The 17,509-nt window shown below is 44.8% G+C and overlaps 1 protein-coding gene across 2 annotated transcripts in view; it reads left to right on the top strand.

Moving 5' to 3' along the window:
- The first annotated feature begins 690 nt into the window (after positions 1-690).
- LOC138527327 (zinc finger protein 84-like) overlaps positions 691-17,509 on the top strand; it is a 90,393-nt gene continuing 73,574 nt past the window's right edge. Inside the window, exons 1-2 of one of the 2 annotated variants that reach the window (XM_069638378.1) lie at positions 691-870; positions 15,549-15,612. The gene's annotated coding sequence lies outside the window, so the exon portion shown is untranslated. The remainder of the gene's footprint in view (positions 871-15,548; positions 15,613-17,509) is intronic. The other variant, XM_069638379.1, reaches the window with a different exon arrangement.

The raw sequence follows: 17,509 nt of genomic DNA, 5'->3' as shown, positions 1-17,509 counted from the left end.
GGTACATGCTTTACTGGTCCGTGTGTTCGCATTGAGCAGGGTGCGTCCCTCTCTCCTTTCTGCGCATGCTCCCCTGGCGCTGTCTCTACAGGGAGAAGTGCTTCCCTGTCTTCTTTCTGCGCATGCCTCCCTGGCGCTGTCTCACAGGAAGATGCTGCTTCCAGTACCTTCTTTCTGCGCATGCTCCCCTGGCGCTGTCTCACAGGAAGATGCTGCTTCCAGTACCTTCTTTCTGCGCATGCTCCCCTGGCGCTGTCTCACAGGAAGATGCTGCTTCCAGTACCTTCTTTCTGCGCATGCTCCCCAAGCACTGTCTCTACAGGAAGATGTGCTTCCCGTGTCTCCTTTCTGCGCATGCTCCCCTGGCGCTGTCTCACAGGATGAGTCTGCTTCAGCTGTCTCCTTTCTGCGCATGCTCCCCAAGCACTGTCTCTACAGGAAGATGTGCTTCCTCTGTCTCCTTTCTGCGCATGCTCCCCAAGCACTGTCTCTACAGGAAGAGTCTGCTTCCCGTGTCTCCTTTCTGCGCATGCTCCCCTGGCGCTGTCTCACAGGAAGATGCTGCTTCCAGTACCTTCTTTCTGCGCATGCTCCCCTGGCGCTGTCTCACAGGAAGAGGCTGCTTCCGGTATTTCCTTTCTGCGCATGCTCCCATGTGTCTCTTCACTGCGCATGTCTGTTCACCAGCTTTGCAGCCCGGCCGCTTGGTATTTGGTAAGCTCAGTCAGCCAGTGCCCTTCTGGGCGATGGTTGAGTTTCTGCTTCCCCCCGACTCTACGTCTCTTGCTCATTCGCATTGCAGATGCTGTATTTTTAAATGGAAAGTGCTGCACAAGATTTAAAGCAATACCGTGGCATAATTTACTGCAGGTGAGTGCATACCTGCCTACATTTGAAAATAAAAAAACCCTGGGAGTTATGCCCGCCCACAGCCACAAAAGACTCCGCCCCTTTGCGCACGGCTCCACCCCCCCCGCCCACATGTCAACATTTGCAGTTTGCACTTTACAGTGGAATGCAATACATTTCATTAAATTGGCTATTCATAACCACCCACATTGCATAGGACGAATGGCATTTCCCTTCCATAAAATCAACACACACAAAACCAAGAGAGAATATTTTTAGAAAACGTTAAAAGGTGTGCATGTTAAACTCCAAGAACCAATACAAATATTTTCTCTGGGACATTCCACCTTCGTTGTTTGTTGCTTTAATTCATGAATTCAAAGAGGACCTTCAATGTTTCTCACTTTGTCTGGGGGGGATGAAGTCCACCCTCTGCAACAATTGGATGTACTCAGTCCAACCGCGTGTATCCTCAACTTGAACCTTGGCAAACTGGCCAAAAAGAATGAAAGCTGAAAAAATAAGAAACGCAGAACACAGCAGTATTACTGCATTCATTTTGCTTAAACTTTCATTCTTTTTGGCCAGTTTGCCTTATGTTTTAGTCACCCTTCAATTTAGGTCGACTAAAACATAAGGCAAACTGGCCAAAAAGAATGAAAGCTTAAGCAAAACACATGCGGTAATACTGCTTTGAATCTGGTGTCATTAATGACACCGGAAATTACACCGGATTGAAAGCAGTATTCTACGTTTATTTTGCTCCAGTCTTTTTGGTCCCGACCCGCACCTCCACCCGATTGGCTACCGGCAGCAGTCTTTTGCAGCCAATCGAATGGAGGATTGGACGGGACCCAGAAACTGCAGCGAAAACCCAGAGACTCCAGGGTCTTCCCTGGAGACCTGGAGAAGAGGCGAAAAACCCAGAGGCTAGGCAGGTATGGGTGAGTGACGGGCTATTCCACGCTCATATTGTCCAATAGTACGCCAGCGAGGCGTAAACCGGCCCACCGACCTAAGGACCATGGAAACAAGGATCCAAACCTGTCCTGTACCTTGTCCAATCTGTCCAGACGCCAGCGCCACGAAATTCTTTCGGTTGGCCTATACCTCGTGCCATCAGAGTATGTACCCTCCCTGCAGTAAGCAAATTCTGCTCCTAACAATATTCTGTTTCTATTCATGTTCCCTATTTGCGTATCTCACTACCGCCGATTCCAGCTCCTCGGCCGGCAGCGCACAGTATTGCCCTTAAGCTATTGCAATACACCGCTCTTCTAGTCACTATCCATTCATAGCACCTAATGCCGGAATGTCCTACCTGCTTTGCTGCACCTTCCCAACATCTAGCCAGAGGATTACCCCTCTGCGCACCCTACAGTGTTCGATGAAAATGTCACTGAGCGAAACTGACAATGTTATTATAATTCAAACCTAACGTGACTGTTCACATCTACTTCTACTGCCCGCTGACTTGCTTTGCCCGATTTTACTGCAAACCTGTCTCTCACCTAACCAGCATGATCTGCCTTAGTTGTGCCTGTACTTTAGCCTAAACACTGCCTACTTTGTTGTTTATACATATTTCTGCCTGATTTCACCTCCATTTGCATCCGATTCAGAGAGTTGTCAATTGCATTAGCCAATTTATGCACGTTCTAATCTATATGCTGCCATGTTACTTAGAATATATGTGTACCCACACTGCATTTTTACCTCAGCTGCTTTAGTCCTGAATATTGATGATACTTACCACACCATTATCCAGTTGCATTATTTAAAACTTAGTAGTTACCCCCTTGTACGTAAGCACTACCTGCGTACCCGCATTGCTCTATATTGTTTGTGCACGTGACACCACTTTGGTGAACTCCATTTTGCATTGCGGCTTGGCTCTCTGCGTGGCCTCATTTGCGAACCCCTATCACACCGTTTGGCAGCACTGAATGACTGCCAACAATCATTATGCTGACCTTTGCATCGTTCACATACTATGAGCGCGTATATTGAGTAACATAATGTGCCTCATACGCTTCCGCTACTAGGTATAACCAGAGCGTAGCATACACTTCCCTTGAACTTGCATTTTGCCTTGTCATTAATCTCAATGCATATCTAGGCTCAGCAGCACCCTGCCCAGACTCACCTACAGCCATATCATCCCAGAACTACACTCACCTCCGCCGGCTATCATTCTGTGCAAAACAACTTTCGCCTATTGCGGACCATCCGGAGCACGCACAACGTATTAGTAGTACCTGCAACAACGCCTATCAACAACTCCCTGTCTACTTAACTATGGACGCCCCACTGGCTAACCCTTATCTCAATAATCCAGTGCTCTGGTTACAACACTTTACCAGGAAACCTACACCTAACCAACCGGGCCTCACATCATTGAGAAACCTTAGACTAGGGTGCAGACTGTCTCACACTGCCTACCATCGTACTGCCAGCACCCAGTTCACCAAACCCGCTCATATCCAGTTTGCAGCTGCTCCCACCTCCCCTTTGGATTTACCTTCGCTTAACCCTACCCCCTACTCATGCACCGTACCGCCCACTACACAGCCCCCTACAAGTATCAGAGCAGCTCTGATCAATGCGAGGTCGCTCACTGCCCATGCCCTTGACATGGCTGATCTCATCACCACTCATGACTTGGACTTTATTGCGGTCACTGAAACCTGGCTCCACGTGGCCTCAGGACCTCTGCTTTCCCTTGCGATCCCCGGAGGCTACACCATCATTAGAAGCGACTGCAACACTGCCCAAACTAAAGGTGGAGGCATAGCCATTATTCACAAAACAGCTTTAAATCTCCGTCTTGCTACACCTGGCCAATTCAAATCAGCAGAATCCCTTTCAGCCAAGCTTGCCATCTCTCCTAACCAGACTATCACTATCCACATCATCTACAGACCCCCTGGCCCCTTATCATCCTTCACCGAGGATCTCGCCCATATACTGTCTGGAAACACCAAGACCACTTCTCAAATCATTGTGCTAGGTGATTTCAATTTAGGCCTTCTCGACCCCAACGATGCACCTGCCCATGAGGTCAATAGCCTACTGCTCAACTCAGGCTTCTCACAACGTGTCATCGCATCCACTCACGCTAAAGGTAGAATTTTAGATTGGATCGCTGACCTTAATTGTGACGCCAAGGTCAACTCTAACCTACCATGTGCTTGGACGGACCATCATCTTATCACTTTCAGCATACTCACCAAAACCATCCAGTCCACACCTAATCTAGCTCCCGCTACACTTACCAGGAATAAGCGTAACATCACCCTCGCCAAACTGGTCCCTCTCATCCTCCCTGCCCCCAACAATCTTGTTTTGGTAGACTCATATAACCAGACTATGTTAAAAGCTTTAGATCTTATTGCTCCAGCCAAACTAAGCAAACCTAAACCCCGGGCTCACCTTAATTCCTGGTTCACGCCTCAGTTGAGAACCCTACACAAGGAAAAAAGGACATCTGAATCGCGTTGGAGAAGTCACCCTAATGAATCTAATAAAGCTAGCATGGCACTTGCGACATTAAACTACAAAGAAGCTATCCTGTCTGCAAAAAAAGAGACATATAATAGACGTATCGAACTTGCCCAATCTAACACTAAGGAGCTTTTCAAAATTCTGAAGGAACTGGAATCCCCCGCTCCTCCCCCTGACACTTGCCCGAAAGACAGCACTTGGTGCACCAACATCCAGGAGGCCCTCCTAGGTAAAATCTCCTTGCTCCAAAATAAAATCAACGGTAAAAAAAACAGCCTGCACTCACTTATACCACAGCTCGCTCCTCAGGTTAGCAACAAACCTACCACTGTATCCCTGCAACCATTCCACTTGTCACCTCTCTCTACATCTGAAGTTGAACATATCATCAACAGCCTTAAGCCATTAAACTGTCATTGAGACGCCTGTCCCGCCACTATCATTAAAGAGGCCTCACACAACCTGGTGCCGTTCATCACCACATTCATAAATTCCTCCTTCAGAACGGGGATCGTCCCAGACAACCTCAAGGATGCCTGGGTCATTATGAAAGGGGCCACTAGGGGTCCCTTACGTCTATGGAAACAATGCGAGTCACCACATACGATAGATACGCCAGACACGAGGTTGTATTCCCAAAGCTAGGGTTTATTGCAAAGCAAAAGTCTCAGTTGGCCAACTCGGTCTCACGCCCCTCAACGTGTATCTCTAGACCTCGAGGAACGCAAGAGAGTGAATTACGTACATCAGTTACATATATACAAAATGCATATCAAACAATCAGCTATGACATGTTTAACCCCCCCCCTTTATTGGGTTTCTTTGAACTCGGTGTGATGATGGACACTTTCGACAACTATGACACCTTCAAATATCTATTCTAGTAACAATTTGCAATTTGTGAGTGCGGAGGCATCTTTCAGTTGTTGAACAGAACACAGCGCTTCTGTTCTTGGAAGCGAGCTACATACGGGGGAAGAGTTGCATTCCAGACCTTCCTATCTATGAGGTGCTATTCGTGTCCTGGGAGCCGAAACGCTCTAAAGGGGCTCAGCAAAGGGGGGACGTAAGAAGATCATAATTCAAGCCTTTAGCTGCTTTATTCTAACATATTCTACCATATAACGAGACTGGCTGACAGCTGCAAAATGATTAAATGCCCTGCAGCTCTGCTTCAAGGCTACATTCGGGAGGGAGCCGGGCATTCTTCCTGGCGCTGCCTACGTTGTGTTTCAACAAACTTTTGTTATCCTCGCGGCCCTGCGGCCTTGTCCTTTCACGTGTAGACAACAATGTTTTACAGTCGAGCAGTGTAAGCAGAAAATGTACTGCGAAGCAATGAGCAATGGTTAGAAAACAAAAAAATGGAGATTCTTGTTACATCAAAATGGCCATTCATTGGCAAACTCGGAAACCTATATTCTGTCATATCGTGCATGAGACGGTTGGCCCACGGCCATCAGAATACGTTTGCGATCACATATGAGAGGTATCCATTTTTCTAGACTGACAATTCCTCTTCTGAAAAAACCAACCTTAGACGCCAATATTCCTACTAATTATAGGCAAATCACCACCCTGCCATTGCTCTTAAAAATACTTGATCGTGCGGCATACCTGCAGGTCCAAGATTATCTTGAAACTAACAACCTCCTAGGACTACGGCAATCGGGCTTCTGCCCTCGCCACGGCACAGAAACCGCGTTACTGGATTTAAAAACGCAAATAGAAGACTTGAAAGATAAGGGTAAACTGGCGCTCCTACTCTTATTAGACCTCTCTGCAGCTTTCGACCTTGCAACCATCAAATCCTTTGCCACCACCTCAAAACGACAGCGAACTTCTCTGAGAAAGCCACAGCCTGAATTACCTCCTTCCTGGATAACAGATCCATGAGGGTCTTCTCACCGACAGCCACTGCAGAACCTTCCCCTGTCACATGTGGAGTCCTTCAAGGATCATGTGTGTCCCCAACACTTTACAATGTCTTCACAAAACCCTTATTCGATATACTAGACCATATGGGCGTCTCGTACACGATCTACGCTGACGACACCCAAATCCTTATCCCTATCACAGGTGATTATAAAACTGACTCCCTAGCTATCAACGCCATATACCAAGTCATCCAGGCCTGGATGTCGCAGCACGAACTATGCTTAAACGATGAGAAAACTGAGCTCCTCAACCTAGGTTCACCTTACAAACTTAGTAAACTTGACCCTTCATTCCAGTCCTTTTCTATCGATGGTAACACCATCAAAGTGGCCAAGGGCACCAAGACACTTGGCATGTACCTTGACTCTACCCTCTCCTTAACTAGACAAATCAATGCAGTCTCCTCAGCTGCATCCTACACATGCAAGCTCATTACAGCCTGCCGCTGTTAGGGAGAATTCTCTGTATAGGCTAATTTCCCGAACCTAGTGAGTCCCCCAGCAGCTTTGCTGGATTTTTGGGGTTTATTTTTTTACTCCTGCTAAGAGTGAGACTCTTTTTCTCCCACTCTTAGGCATGATTTGAGAATGTCCTTTGACTTTGTAATGTGTTTTATGGGCTATGGGGTCTTTTACTCCATAGGGCTTCATGTGTTTTTGGTATATTTGTTACACAGCACCCTCAGTGCAGTAACACAGGGGTGTCATAGTGACCCCCAACCATAGACTCCATACACTGGGACTGACTACTGTCTCCCAGGGCATGTAAAGTCACCATTGGCTTTACTAGTCTCAAATTGTGAACAGAACCAGTGCAAACCATCATATTGTGGAAGTACGGGTAGAGGTAATTAGATTGCCCCTTGGTCTGTTTTCCAAGGGGGCACTGTCCAGTCCCTCCTTGTCGAGTTTCTGGCTGGTGGCAGTGGATACCACGCGAAATATTCCACCGGAATATTTCCTATGGGATTTTTCCCATTCATTTTAAAAGTATCACTTTTTTTGGTGCAATGTTAAAGATACTGCCGGGTTATTTATTTAATATTTATTCCCCGGTTGGGTCTTTTTGCCAGGACTCGGTTTTAAAATGGCGTTTGTGTTCGCCTCTGTAACTCCAACCCAAGTCGAGCCCTTTGTTCCACTTTTGGCGGGCTTCTGCACAGAAGCCTCCAAAAGTGGTGCCACTCTGTCTGGGTCTACAGGATGTGTGGGAGGGGGGAATAGGCACCCTGGACTGAGTTGCCTCGGCAACTCAAGTCGCACTCTTGTGTGATTGGCCCAGTGGTGAGCCACCCGGCTGATGAATGGGGGTTTTCTGCCTAAAAGCAGGGCTTTGGGGACTGGAACTTCAGAAGTCGCCACAGGACCTAAAGAATCCGAAGAGGGAGAAGCTGAGCCGACCTGCAACGACGACACCACTGGTGGAGCCCTGCTGAACCGACTCACCACTTCCCAACGACAGAGAAGATCTTCTTCCAGGAGAGTCTTCTTCCTTTGAGCTGGTGGGGTTAACCAGTTCGCCCCTTTTTCGCCTTCCTGGATCGTCTCGTGGTCAAATCGCCCATGCCAAGCACCCCGGCGGCCGGATAGCCACGCTTCATCACTACCGCAAATAAAAGTGTAGTACCTTTTAACCGGGAAACTCCGCGGCTGGTTTCTTCCCTGGCAGTGCAACGACCTCCAGCTTTCCTCCACGTCAAGATCTTCTCTTCCCCTGGATGAAGCACCGACTTGCACCCGCTGCCAGGAACAAATGCCCCCGCTAGAGCTTTCTCACCATTTCAGGTACTGTGTCCCGCTTGGTCTCCCTTGCAACAGACTGTTCAAGGTGTCCCGTAAATCCTTGACTCTCTATCCTGGGGTGACCTCGGACCTGTTAACTAACTAACTTTTTCTGAACTGATCTAACTCCTTTTAGAACTATCTGCAAAGACTTTTAAAGTGTACTTCAACTGTGTGATCTTGGGCACATTCCGCCTTGCTCTCTCCAAGAGTGGGTCTGGCCTTTAAACGTTTTGCTCTACAGTAGACCCTGCCTTTCTTGACTTGCTGTGGTTCTTTAAACGTGTTGGTTTTGTGTGTTTTCCTATTTCTGCCTTTTCTCTCCCTTTTAAAATCATTATTGGAGTGCCATCTATGGTTACATGCTCACCTCTGCTTTGCTAAATAAGTGGTGTACTAACCTAGACTTGTCGAATAATAAATTAGGGAGGCATATATATTTCTAGTGACTGTGTTTGAACTTGCTTGACATATTAGTGCCAGTGTATTTTTACAAGTGTGTTTTTTAAAAAAGAAACCACTTCTCAGATGACAATAAATCCAACAGACTCATCAAGAAATGGAACAAAAGCAGATAAAACTTGATCAAAAGATATTGACAACGTTGTCACTAGCCAAACGCCAATAGTGACAGAACAGTTTGATCATTCATCTGATGAACTTCAGAATGAAAAAGATAGTAGTGTTAAAAACCAAACACGATGCACTCTTGGTGAACAAATCAAAATTACGATATATGGAAATACTAACATCAAGACTAATGAAAACAATCCAACAGAAAGTGCAGAGAAACCTTCTACAAATACAAATTGGAATTGGTTAGCAGGTGCTTTGGGCAACAAATCGAGCTAATGCCAACAAGGGCCAGATGGCCCAACAATAAACATCTTATCATGGAATACAAGATGCTTCGTACATCTGTTCAACGATACAAGGACCTGGAGCGACGATCTAACCGCCAATTGTCTCCAAGAAACATGGTTAGCTACCTGCCCACTGTCAGATGCATATGAACTAGCAATAAATCCTGCAATAAGAAGAACAACGGGTCGTCCATCTGCTGGACTCTTGACCATGATGAGGAAAAGCTCTGGCTGGAAAATAACAAAAACATCAAATCAAACACCGTTCATACAGTACTCTGTGATTTCCAGGAAAAACAAGACAAACAACAGCACAGATCAAATCCACATCATCAACATATATTGGCATCATAAAAATGCGGGAACATACAAGTTTATAAAGATGGTGTGTGATCTGATTGATGAAATAAATAGCAATAATTGAAATTCAAATATTATCTGTTGCGGAGATCTCAATGTAGACTGTGTGAACGAGTGCAAAGACCTTGGATCCAAAAACCGAACACAAAAACTGGCCAAAAAATGGTGTGCTGACCTTGAGGAAAGAAATCTAAACATGATGAACGGAAACACCAAAGGAGATATTCCTCCAGGAAAAACTTGGAAAAGCATGAATCAATCTTCCACGATAGATTATTTCTTCATATCAGACACCATACAACAACAAGCCGTGTCCTTAAAAATCACAGTCGATCCAAACAGTGACCATAGCCAACTAAAATTATCACTAAAAAAGACAAATATTAGGAAACCTCAACAATGGAATAATCAAGTTGTGGCCGAGCCTAATAGATTGCGGCTAAAGATAAATCCTCATGACGTTAAGACTCTGACAGAATCATATGATAAACATGCAAAAAATGTTACAGACAAAAAGGTTGAATATAACTGTCTATTAAAGCAGTTCATGACTACAGATAAAGGAAGGACAAGACCATCTTTCCATCCAAAACATCTCTTTGATAGACAAGTACTTGAAAGAAAACAACAGCTTCGTAAAGAACTGAGGCAACACAAAAACCTAAAAGCCGAACATCAAAAACAGGCGATCAAAACCAGTAAACAAAAAATACAAAAACTGGCAAATATCCTATAAAGCAATTATGTGCCAAAATGACAGTGAGTCAATGCTTAACAGCCTCAATAATAAAAACTCTTTTTTTTTGGAAATTAATAAACAGCATTGATTGCAACCAAGATTCAATCCAAACTTCTATGGTGTGTGAAAAAGACTGGATTAAACATTATAATTCAGTATATGAGAAAAAAAGCACAACCATTGACTCTCCAATGCCTCAGCTTTCAAAATGGGATCTACAGTTTGAAAGAGAGGATATCCTATTGAGCATCAAGCAAAGTTCCCCTTCTAGGGCGCCAGGTCCAGATGGCCTAACAAATTTTATACTTAAACAAAACCCTGAAGAAATGGCCAATTTTCTATCAAAACTGTTTTCCAATATTGCCAATGAAGGAAATATACCATCTAGCTGGAAAACTGCGATCATCGTACCAATCTTTAAAAAAGGCAACAGGGCTGACTCGGAAAACTACAGGCCTATTGCCTTATTGGATGTCCTGGGCAAAATATTCACAACCCAACTTCAGAAAAAAACTTTTTAAGTGGATATGATATGATATGATATGGCATTTGTAATGCGCCTATACACAAGTGTTTCAAGGCGCGACGAGGCAGGGAGGGGGTAAACAGGGGGAGGACAGACAACGATCCTACTAGGGCAGGTGTCATTCAGACCTCGCAAGTGCAGGGGTAGGGGCAAGGGAAAAGTGCAGTACAAGGTAAGTAGAATAGAAATAAATAGATAAATAAATAAATAGGGCCAGCTGGTGGCAAGTGCAAGGTAAGTGCAGACAAGTGCTGGGAAGGGGGGGCTGTAGGGATACAGAGAACAGTCCCGCAGTGCAGGGGTTGCCAGGGAGGCAGTGCAAGTGGAGAGTGGATGGGCCCAGGACCGAGGTCGGTGAGAGTGGCCAAGTTTCAGATTCAGTGCAGAATTTTGTGAAGAATTAGCAGGGGAGAGGGAGAGAGAAAGCAGAAGCAAAGAGGAAGGTTTTGAGGTGCTTCCGGAACCGGAGATGGTTCTCCTCAAGTTTCAGGGAGGCAGGAAGGCTGTTCCAGAGGGAGGCTCCTGCCGCGGAGAGAGATCTACCCCCAGCTCGTTGCTTCGAGAAGCGGCAGACCCTGAGGGAGTTGGAGACAGATGAGCGAAGGGCTCGGGAAGGAAGATATTTAGGAAGAGAGAGTTGCAGGTATTTAGGCCCCAGGCCCCAGAAGGCCTTGTGGATAATGCAGAGGGTTTTGAACTTAATCCTCGCAGCCACTGGGAGCCAGTGTAGAGATTTCAGTCCTGGAGAGATACAGTCCCTGGGCTTGAGGCCAAGGACAAGTCTCGCAGTTCTGTTCTGGATGAGTTGCAGAGGGCGGAGAGTGGAGGCAGGCAGATTAAGATAGAGACTGTTACAGTAGTCCAGCTTCGAGAGAACCAGGGCTCGGGAGACAGTGAGCTTCTGGGGGAAGGAGAGGAAGGGAAGAATACCTCTAAGGAGGTGCAGCTGGTAGTGTGACTTCTTAGAGACGTCAGATATATGAGGAGAGAAGGAGAGTGTGGAGTCAAAGATGACTCTGAAGTTTTTTGCCTTGCAGGTAGGAGCAGGAAGAGGCCCAAGAGAGGCTGGCCAGAGAGCTGCAGGGAAGGAGGGAGTGGGTGTGCCAATGAGTAGAATCTCAGTCTTACTAGCATTAAGGCGGAGGTTGTTGGCAGCACACCATTCCTGGATAGCAGACAGACAGTCAGAGATGAGGGCAGGTGAGGAGGAGGCCGAGGGTAGCCTGAAAATGAGCTCGGTATCGTCCGCATAGCACTGAAAGTTGGGGCAGAGGGCGGCGATGCGGTGGGCAAGAAGTGCCAGATACTGGTTGAAAAGCCAGGGAGAGAGATTAGATCCCTGGGGAACACCACAGGTGGAGAAAAAGATGTCAGAGAGGAAGGACCCAAGTTGGACCTGGGAGGGTCGATTGGAAAGGAAAGAGGTCAGCCACGCCAGAGCCTGACCAGTGATACCCAGGTTATCGCGGAGACGGTTGAGCAGGGTGGCATGGTTGACAGTGTCAAAGGCAGAAGAGAGATAGAGCAGAATGAGAACACACGGAGTGTTGGAGTCGAGGTTCAAGAGCAGGTCATCACGGATGTTCAGGAGAGCAGTTTCCGTGCTTCTGGCCGCTCTGAAGCCGGATTGGTGGTCATGAAGACTACCAACAGCTTCCGCATGGAGGTTAAGCTGGGAGATGGCCAGTTTCTCCAGGAGCTTGCCCAGGAAGGGAGTGATGGAGATTGGGCGATAGTTAGCCGGGCAGGAGGGGTCGAACAAGATTCGGACCATCTAGACCCCTGTCAAGCAGGCTTTGTCAAGGGCGTAGGCTGAGGCCTGAATCTCCTTTTGTTGAATACTCTCAAAATGGATGCAATAAAAATAAATAAAAAAATCCACTTGACATTTGTGGATCTGTCACAAGCATTTGACAGCATTGACAGAGAATTACTCTGGAAGAAAATGACCGAGTGGAAGTGCCCAAGCAGCCTACTTCTAGCAATAAAAGCCTTACATACCAACACCGAGATAACAATAAGGTTAGATAAAAGGGGAACTTTATCCGCTCCAATAAAAACATATTGAGGAGTTAAACAAGGATGTCCACTAGCCTCGATAATCTTCAATCTTTTCATTTCAGATCTGGGCGATGCATATAAAAACGCAAACACCTTTTCGCCAAAAATCAATGGAAATGAAGTTCATTGGCTATTGTACACGGACGATCTAGTGCTCCTGGATTTGACCCCAATAGGCATGCAACAGAACATTGATATTCTAGCCCAATACATCGACCAAAATGGCCTTCAAGTGAACACAAAAAAATCAGAAATTCTGATATTTCAAGACCTGAAAAAGAACAAAGAACCGGTTGGAAAGAAAAAGTTCACTTGGAAAATGGGCGAGGGCACGATCCATCAAAAAACGCAATCAATGTATCTAGGCATGCTTTTGAGCTCAAACATCAATGATGCCCCATGGGTGGAAAAAGTAAAATCTAAATGCAGGCAACTGACAGCACAAGAATGTATTGTAAACATGAAATATGGGAAACACTCATTAATACCAGTTTTGACTTTCTACAAAATGAAGGTCATCCCAGCCCTAATTCATGGAGCCGATTGTGCCTTTGGATGTCCTGCGGAAGTTTGAGCCTCATTGGAACATTTTTTTTGGTCCAAGGTATTGTGGCTACCTCCAGGAGTTCCAACCGCCTGCATAAGATTTGAGCTCAGCCTTCTATCCATTAATGGGAGAATTACGTGGAACATGTTAAATGAATATCGCAAGGCTACAGACGAGACGCCATTATTACAATACAATATCTTAAGAGATCTAACTAAAGAGTTTGGCGATACCACCCTCTCAATGTGGGCCCATCGTTGCGAAAAAATCCTCAGTGACATAGGAGCAGACAAAAGCATGCACCCAGAAAATCCAAATAAAGTCAAATCACTGCTCTGGACACAAGATTGGATCGACACAAGCGACTCGTGTAAAAAACATAGAATTATGCAGCTGATGCCTAATGAAGAGAAAAAATTGAATGGAATCATGCCATATCTACAAAAATGTCCAGATAAAAATCGAAGAGCAATTTTTATGAAATATCGACTCAATCAACTGCCCACCCGAGAAACTTTGAGTATATGGAAAACCGCCTGCCTAAAATCGCAAATGTGTGGCCTTTGTGACAAAGAGCCCGAAACTTTGAAACATCTAACATTAACATGCCCTAAACTGACACAAGAACGCAGAAAGCACCTAGGAAGATTTATTTTAGCAAGACCTACGATGTCCATAGAAGACTGGTGGAAGCAACTCTCTCAAGATTTGGACCGTAGTTTAACATTTGAGCTAACTTTCTTCCTAGAAGCAATGATGGAAAAACGGTTAAAGGCACAAGCGATCTTAGAACCTAACAGCCAAAGACTGTAGAAATAACTAAATCATGTAGTGCATACCGAATTTCTGCCAACTTCTAACTGCTCTTGGGAATAGATGTCACTGACCTTGTTTTCCCCAATTGATTGATGCCTTGCACTCCTTCTCTCTTTTTTTCTTTTTTTGCAAGGCATTAGGCGCATGATAGAGGATGGCCTTATGTTCTGCTTCTGCCTTTATACGAATTTGTCATCTAAATTCTGTCTAATTTGTTCTTTGTAACTTAGTTTTTTAAAGGTTTGTAACAAACCAATAAATAAATAAATAAAAAATAATTATATACTTTTATACCAAAGCTCTGGTCAGTGTTTGCTTGTGCTACTGTACTTTTGTACCTAATGTGTATACTCTACATACTGCCTAACTCTTCTTCAGAGAAGTCTGACTGCTCAGCCACAGCTACCAGGTAAATCTGGGTGATACAGATGCTACCAACTGTGTTTACTGCTAACACCTGTAGTCTTAAACTTTTTGCAGTGGTCCCTAAGGGAACTGCACAGGTTTCTGCCTAACAGCCGCCCTTTCCTGTCACCTGCTAATTGTACTACCCTTGCCAGGACCTTGGTCCTATCCAAAACTGACTACTGTAACGCCCTCTATTCAGGTACCAAGCAATGCAATATCAGGAAACTCCAAATCATCCAAAACAACGCAATCAGAGCGGCTCTTAATATTCCCAGGACGGCACACATATCTGAACTCAGACGTAACCTCCACTGGCTCTTAGTCACCCAAAGAATATCCCTGAAAACTCTAACACTCACACACAAAATTATTGTGAACCAAGCCCCCAGCTACCTTTCCAACAGGTTCATAACTCACTCAGCAGCGAGACCCCTCAGAAGCACACACGCCAACTGTCTGGTTGTCCCACGATTCAACCTTCAAAAATCTGGAGGTCGCAGCTTCCCAGTCCACGCAGCTAAATTGTGGAACACTCTTCCTAACACACTCAGATCAGAACTGTCGTTCTCTGCCTTCAAACGCAAGGTTAAAGACTGGCAGTTCACCTCTGACTAGGCACGACCTGATTGGAATTCTTATCTCAGCATCTCGGGCCGTCTCTGCATTATGTCACAAACTTATATTATGATTTGATTATGTATCTTGTACACCGCAGTCACTTCTATGTATATTTTGTATATTTCAAAGTAATGATTGCGCCTGTAACTATGTACATTTGTTATATCCTGTATATCTCATAGTAATATACTGTGCCGGCAACTATGTACATTCTGCATATTTCAAGTTAAATAATGTTATGTATAAAAAAAAACTAAGTATATAACTTGTCCTGTAACTAAATAATGCACCCGGTTGCCTTCGGGCCTTGCGCGCTATACAAATAAACAAAAATACAAATAAAAAATACGCTCTTGTGGTGAGAAAAGTGCCCTTCTAGAGGAGTGTTGACTTGTCTCTGTTTTTCCTTCATGCACTTTCTGTTAAGAATTTCTCCTGTCTATGCGATTAAACGGGGGCGAGGCGCATGTGGAGGGAGGGGACGAGGAAGCTCCCTCTTTGGACATATTAATCATATGGTACTATTTGCTTTCTCCAGACCTGAATACACTATTGGCGTGTCATCATGTCCTGCAGAAAGACAGGAGCACATGCTACAGAAGGTAAATAGCTGCTTTGTTATATGTAGGCCTCTCTGCACACATTGTTCTTAGCTTGTGAGGCAGCTTATCTCCTGCCCTGCGTGCACTCCTTACCCCCTTCTTCCCTTTCTCTACTTTGTGTCCTCTCATCATGGCCACGGAGCCCCCCTTTTGCACAGATCAAAGAAGGACAACCAGCCATCCCATTCCCTCAAACGAGAGTTTGGGTGGGGAAGTGTGCATTTTAAAGTACATTATCCATATGCAAGGATTACAAATTCATCTTTTAAGCATTTATTTTAGTGACCCTGTGCAGACACAATTGTCTTTCCACCCAAACCAAAGATCTCTCCTCCTGTTGCCTCTTCACTCCCGACATAACCAATAGCTTGATAGGCTGAACTCGCAGCAATCAAAGCCAGCTCCCTGGCCACCCTCATCCATGCTGGATGCAGAATAATGAACACATTCCTTTTCAAGGGCATCATTAGCATTCCACAATGAGGGTACTTTTAGTTTGGGCTATTAGATGTCACTTGGCAACAGCATGGAAGATGCATATACCATAGCATAAGTAGAGGATACAGAAGTAGCATGGAAGATGCATATACCATAGCATAAGTAGAGGATACAGAAGTAGCATGGAAGATGCATATACCATAGCATAAGTAGAGGATACAGAAGTAGCATGGAAGATATGCATATACCATAGCATAAGCAGAGGATACAGAAGCAGCATGGAAGATATGCATATACCATAGCATAAGCAGAGGATACAGAAGTAGAATGGAAGATATGCATGTAAAGGTGGAGCGTCCCAAAATAACCTGGAAAATAACACACAAAATAATCAAAAATAGAGTGCACAAATTGAAAGAAAAAACACTGTTTTTCAGCCCGCAAGGAAAATGTTCAACGGCTCCCTAGAACTGAAAAGGTTTCTCAATACGCCCATATGCGGCTACAGTTTTTAAAGGTAAAAACCAAAATATGAATCTATAAATGCAACATTAATTCACATTTCTAGTAATTTAATTGGCTGTTGATTATCATTCGCCTGAAGAATACAATATATATAAAACATTCTAACTGGTAGTTTCCCTCTCTTCATTACAAAAGGTTCCACCAGCCCCCATACATGAGATCACCCAGAGGGCCGTGTATTCTCGCTGGTTGTCCTCTTTCAAAGATACAACTGATTAAAAATAAAAAAAGTATTTGTTAATTGGACCATGATATTTTTACTACGAAGGCTGCAGCCTCTCACCGAGCCCAACCAATGGGGTAGTGAGCAATAATCACGGAGAGCAAATATGTTGCAAATACATAGGAGATTATACCCTCTAATTGGACCTTGTAACTTCTTAGGCTCTGCACCTACTCCTTCTGCAACTCACATCTCAATTTATTTTTATTTATATTATTTTTTTAATTGTTTTTTATAATGCACCCAATACCGTACCTGAGTTTGGTATCTAAGCGTGGATCTCGGATTCAAACCTCTGTTGCTCTGTGTGGTCTTGCTTCCAAGACCAGCACATTGCACCTGTGCTATCCTACGTTCACTTGTGGAATGTGGCCTTCAAGCTATCTCTTCACAAAGAAAAGTTGTAAAGAAAAAGTAACTGAAGCCATGCTTCTGGAAATTAATTTCTTGTATTTTCTCCAAATTGCCAAGGCATTATATCAGGATACCAACTGCTTCCTGCTCAGTGGGGATGCTGTGTTCACATCCTAGTTTTGTGTGCTTGGCAGTGCTACTGTGTGAAAACTATGTATGATTTCTAAATGTATCCTCCATCACCATTATGTATTCATTCTCGTATCGCCTGGAATGGCACCTACTGTTTCAAATTGGGCTGTAAAGACTGGAGGGGGGTATCTGTACGTCTACCCCCTATATGGTATGGTAAAGGCA

This window comes from Ambystoma mexicanum, chromosome 14 (genome assembly GCF_040938575.1).
Source record: "Ambystoma mexicanum isolate Mex_15411 chromosome 14, UKY_AmexF1_1, whole genome shotgun sequence".
Lineage (NCBI taxonomy): Eukaryota > Metazoa > Chordata > Amphibia > Caudata > Ambystomatidae > Ambystoma > Ambystoma mexicanum.
This window is presented reverse-complemented; position numbering and strand designations above follow the sequence as displayed.